The sequence below is a fragment of the Bos mutus genome, chromosome 2 (genome assembly GCF_027580195.1).
Source record: "Bos mutus isolate GX-2022 chromosome 2, NWIPB_WYAK_1.1, whole genome shotgun sequence".
Lineage (NCBI taxonomy): Eukaryota > Metazoa > Chordata > Mammalia > Artiodactyla > Bovidae > Bos > Bos mutus.
The window spans coordinates 15,173,489-15,179,717 of NC_091618.1; positions in this window are offsets into that span (position 1 = coordinate 15,173,489).

Here is a 6,229-nt window from a genome sequence, read left to right on the forward strand (position 1 = left end):
TCTTTTCTTTGGACACCATATAAACGCCTGGTCAGCTGACCTAGGTCTGGCTATCTGGCATAGTCCATGACTCTGCCCACAGTGACTCAATCAGTAATGGGCATTAGGGTCAACTCTGGGGCTGCAGACTTTAAAAACAGTTCCAATACTTCTGCAGGGGTCACCCAACTAGAGAAACATAAGCTTGGGGTTTCCTTGAGTTGAGAGAATGCTAAGACTAGTTGTGAAAGTTGGTAGCAATAAAATTCTTTGATTTTACTCATTCATTCAACCAGAATTCAGTGCCCCCACCCAAGCTGCAAGACTGGGGAAAAGGAGATGAAGAAGACACGGCCCCTCCTTTTGAGGTCAGTCTAAAGAGGACAAATGAATAAATAATCACAACACAGCCTAGCCATACTAGGAGTCACCAGAGAGACACCACCTCAGCCTGAAGGTATTAGTTTTCTGTTTTTAAGTATGCGATAATTATACACAGAAAAATTAGAAGACCCAAGAAAGCTTTTTAAAAACTCCATAGTTTCAACACTCAGCTATGATCACAGTTAAAATACTTTCATCTGTAACCTCCCATGCTTTTTCTGTGTGTATAAACTTAAAAACAAAACAAAACAAAACAAAAAACAACCCTAAATGCAATGTAATATATTGGGTTGGATCCTGGAACAGAAAGAAAGGACATTAGTGGAAAAACTGGTGAAAACCAAATAAAGTCAGAGTCTAATAATGTACCCACGTTTGTTACACGGTTATGTAAGATGTTAACATTTGGAGAAGCTAGGTGAAGTGTATGCAGAAACTCTCTGTACTATCTTTGGAATCTTCCTGTAAACTTAAAATTATTACAAATCAAACGTTTACTTTAAAAAATGGACCCATTCTCTATTGTTTAATAGATTTTGTTTATTCACTCAATAGTTTATCATGAAATTTTTTTGTCTTGGAATGATATGATAGCATTCTATTTCATCCCTTGAATGAATCATAGCCTATCCCCCCTATTGTTGGAAATTTAGGTTGTTTCCAATTCTTACCCTGTCATACAAATGCTTGTGAACACTTAGTCATTTCCTTCGGATATTTAACAAAGTGGAATTGCTGAGGTGGAGCTGCCAGCTAGGGAACACATGCCGAGCACCACGGGCTCTAACACTATTCACAAGGGTCTGATATACATAAACTTGATCGGCCAACCACAAGGGGGAGGCACCGCTCTCATTCCTTTAGGGCAATTTTCAAAGGTTTTCAAAGGATGAGCCAACAAATTCTCAGCACTCTTTCAGCCCAGTCCAGCACCTCCCTGGTGCCCCTGCCGTGGACGCACACAGACCTCTCTTGCTCTTTTGCACTCCTTCTCATTCTGGCTTCCAGGAGGGCAGTTCCTGCAGGCAGCCAACAGGTGGTCCGTGGAATAAAGGCAGGTACCAGAGGTGGTTTCGGCAAACACTCCAGTGTCAAGCAGCCTTTCCTGGTTTGGTGTGGTAGCCATGGGGGGTGGAGGTAGCACTGGGGAGTAGGAAAGGGTTAAGACAGACATTCTGAAATATACCTGGTGGCTATGGTAACGTCCTTTTATCCTCAGCAAGTGGCCACGGGAAAGGAGAAAAAAAGGGTCATTTATTGGGCAGCTGCTATATTTCACATTGACTCTGCCCACCCATAGAAAAGTGCTATGATCCTCATTTTACAGTAAGTTTGTTGAGGCTTCACAACGAAGTGTCTCCCCAAGGCACACAGGGGAGCTACAGTCAGTGCCAAGATCTAACAACAGGTCATCTTCGTCACCCCCAACCCAGGCCCACAACCACTAGGCACATGACTGAACACTGAGCTACAGTAAGACAGGGATTTCTCCCTCTTCTGAGGGACTGCTGTGTCCCACAGCAAAGAATCACACAATTCACGGTCAAAGCACCCATGCGGAGAGTTTGGGGGAAGCAGAAAGAAGGGTGGCCTGTGGTTGAGCTTCAGTGGGCCCTCAAGCCTACATGTACATGCCCCTGTGCTCTTCTGTGTTCCTGACATTACTTTTACAAAAAACAATATTTATTATTTATTTGGCTGTGCTGGGTCTTAGTTGCAGCATGCAGAATCTTTGATATACATCTCGGCATGTGGGATCTTGAGCTGTGGCATACAAACTCTTAGTTGCAGCATGTGGGATCTAGCTCCCTGACCAGGGATGGAACCTGGGTCCCCTGCACTGGGAGTGCAGTGTCTTAGCCACTGGACCACCAGGGAAATCCCTCGACATTACTCTTGAGCTGAAAACCTTCTCTTCCCTGTGCTTGGTTTCAAGCATATTTCTAACCAGTTGCAGATTTCCCAAGAATTCTAGAGGCTCACTAGGTAAAAGCTGCCAGTAAGTGCCAGCGGCCTCTGTACCTCCCCTTGGGCCATGACCCCTGTCTGGAGTGCCCATCCTCCCTCCACAGACCCACCCCGACCCACCTCCTCCATGAAGCTACCCGCTTCTCTGCAGTCTGACTTCCTGCACCACATAATTAGCACTTCTTCCACATCCCATTTCTTTTCCAAAACAGACTCAAGGCAGTTTACAACACACATGGGGGCACAGAACACTAAAATTACAAAAGCAGAGTTTGGGTGAGGTGGAGTAAGAATCTCATTAAGAAACAGTGGCAGAGGAAAGCATAGCAAGTGAACATTAGGGGAGCTTTCTTACATCGGGCAAAAAGGAAACAGTAGAAAATGAAGCATTCCTTTATCTAACTGAAGAGTGCAGACCAGCTAAGTAGGAAGCAAAAGGATCTCCTAGCTCCAAGCTCAGAGAGGTTTGCCCCCAAAGTCTTTATCTAAGGGACCCCATATAGAGTAGTCATTTGCTATGCAGCAATGTTACCCTCAAAGTGCAGCTCTATTTAGCCTAAGTTACCAGCATAGGGTGGGGGGCCTAAGTCTTGTCTTGCCTTTGCTCTCTGACACCTGTCTTTCTCCTCCCTTCTGCTCTTTGCTTGGGGGCACCTCATCCAGACTGGGTACTTGGAAGGGGCCTTCTGTAAGGGCAGCTCACCATCGCAGTGCCCTGGATGATTCCAAACACAGAGCCGCCACATTCCCAAGACATCAGCAGGGCAATGCTCCCTCTGGGGTGTGAGAGCCATGAGACGTGCGAAGCTGCAGCCAGAGAGGAAAGACTGCGAGGCAGAACCTCCTGTTGCCACCCTTCCCAGAAGCAGGGGTTATTCCAAGAGCTTTGCAAATCCAACACCTTAGCACCTTCATGCCCATAACAAGGAAGCAAGCAAGAAAAACAACACAGAAAACAACTTTACCCTGAGGTGGCACTCCTGACCCAGGCCCTTCGCTGGGACAGAGCAAACCTACTTAGCTTTCTTCTCTGTTCATCCAGGCTTCTCTGTATCACAGGTGCCTTCAGAATCTGTCTTCCAGAAAAATGTCGAAGAAATTGGCACAATGGTGTTGTATGGAGTCACAGACCAGGCTTAGCCATTCATAGGTATATGAGCCTCAAAATGCATACATATGAGATAATGATAGTACTTACTTCCACATGGTCATTGAGAATAAATGAGATAATATATGCAGAACCTACCAAGCAGTAAGCATGAAATGTTAATATACTATTAATTATGAATATACAAAAATGCAGAATTCTACATACAATTTCAGGCATCCATAGACTTCTAGGAGATCTTCAGGTTAAGAATTCTTGCAAATTAAATGTCCATCAATGGATGACTAGATAAAAAGGATGTGGTACACATACATAATGGAATACGACTCAGACATAAAAAGAATGAAATAACGCCATTTGCAGCAACATGGATGCCACTAGATTATCATAATAAGTAAAGCAGGAAAGAGAAAGACAAATACCTTATGAAATTATTTATGTGTGGAATCTAAAACATGGCACAAACTGAAGCTATCTACAGAACAGAAACAGACACACAAACACAGAGATCAGACTTGTGGTTGCCAAGAGGGGGAGAGGGTGGGGAAGGAAGGCTGGGGAGTTTGGGATTAGCAGATGTAAACTATCATATATAGGATGGATAAACAACAAGGTGTTACTCGATAGTACAGGGAATTATCCAATCTCCTGGGATAAACCATAACAGAAAAGAATATTAAAAAGAGAATGTGTATATATGTGTGTGTATATATATATATATATATATAAAAATATATATATAAACAGCCATTTTGTTGTATAGCAGAGATTGGCACATTGTAAGTCAACTACACTTGTTTTAAAAAAGAAAAAAACAGAAGAATCTTTAGCCTAGCCTGGCTCCTGACTCAGGAAAACAGCTCTTGCCCACACCCACATTTTCACTGAGCTCCATCAGCACACAATGAGCGCCTGCTGCATGCCCACACAAAGTCTTGCTCGCCAGTGTCGTCAGCACATCTGAGGGGTGGAGATCATTCCCATTCAACGGCTAAGGTGCAATGATTTGCTGGAAGGCTGGTGGTGGAGGAGCTGCTGCTGAAACCTGTCATTTCTGACTCATGTAGCTTCTTCCTGAGAAAAGGCTAGTTAGGCTTCCAGAGGACCGAGCCTGCTCTTCACCCCGCTCCGTCCTGTCTGTGACATTTCGTGCACATGAGATCCTAAACACATACCTTGGGTCCTCAGACTGTCAATGATTTACCCCAAACTGGCTCCGGCGGTGTGGGGCGTCCACGAAAAAGAATCCATCTGGAAGGGCCCTTTCTGCTACAGTGGCACTGCATCACTGGATCACTTCAGCAGCAAGGTGTCAGAGACTGTGAGTCCTGACTCTGCTTACGGTGCCCTCAGGAATGTGACCACTGCTGAGGCCTGGTCTCCTTCCCTGAGACAGAAGACAGCACTGACCACCTCCGGGGCTTTGCAGGGGCCGGGGAGAGGTCAAGCAAGGCCGTGGGTGTGGGGCTGCTGCACAACACCTGACGTGTCAGTCTTCCTCATCCAATCTCGGTTTCCAGAGAGGAGGCCAAGCCCAAAGGAGCGAGCAAGAGCTCACCTGGTCTTCTTCCAGTTTATTCTTTCCACTCATACCACGTATCCTCCCAGGCTGCTCTGACAAAGATTTCCCTCAGTTTGTTGCATGACGATCAAGGAACAGAAGAAAATTTTCATGGGATATTTAAATACTTTGGGGGATGAAAAGATCAAGGCAGATAAATCACGTGAGAATGACCCTGCAGAGGTGCGGGACGTGGTAGAGCAGGAGAGGGAGGAGTTGGAAGAGGGAGCAGGAGTTCAGACACCAGAAACAGGCCTGCCTCTCTCCAGAGTAAGAACACCTGCCTGGAGCAGGAAGGTACTTCCAGCTCAGCTCCATCTGCTTTCAGCAATAGCAGTCACTCTCAGAAACCCCAGTGCAAAGGCAGCCCATTCAAAGAGCACAAGAGCTTCAGTTTGGACAAATGATTTAACCTCCTTTTTGCAGGGGAAGAGATGGATTTACAAAGAAGCAACCAAGGGTATTAAAGAGGCAGCTGAAAAGGCAGCCAAAAATCTGGCTTAGGGATTAGAAGCACTGGCTTTCTAGGCTGTGGACAACTGTTTGCTTAACGATCATTCACCCTGGCAGGAAACAGGTTATTTTTCTATGTATCCTCGGATTCAGCTAGCATTTATCCAGTCTGTTGTGTGCCAGGTACCAAGTAGAAACCTTCTCCTTATAAACTTCATTAACTGCCAAATGAGTCTGAGAAGGTAGCATCACCAGCCTCTTATTAAAAATTATTTATCAACTTTTGGCTGCGCTGGGTCTTGGTTGCTGCCCGTAGGCTTTCTTCAGTTGCGGAGAGCACAGGCCACTCTCTGGTTGTGTTGCGCTAGCTTCTCACTGTGGTGGCTTCTCTTGTCAAGGAGCACAGGTTCTAGGGCACGTGGCCTTCAGCAGTTGCTGCATGTGGGCTCAACAGTTGCACCTTGCAGGCTTCAGAGCACAGGCTCAATAGCTGTGGTACATGGGTCCAGGTGCCCCACGGCATGTGGGATCTTCCCAGACCCGGGATCGAACCAGTGTCCTCTGCAGTGGCAGGTAAGAGTCTTAACCACTGGACCACCACTAGTCTCTTTCTCACACAAGGAAACAGGAGCAGAGTAAATGATTGGCTGGGATTTGTTGTACATCCCTGAACCCAAAGCACAGCACTGTCTCCATTGGCCCAAGCTGCCTTGTCCCTGGGCTCAAGAAAATCCTGCAGATGAGCTGAAGGCCAAGAGGGAGCAGACTCTTCTTAT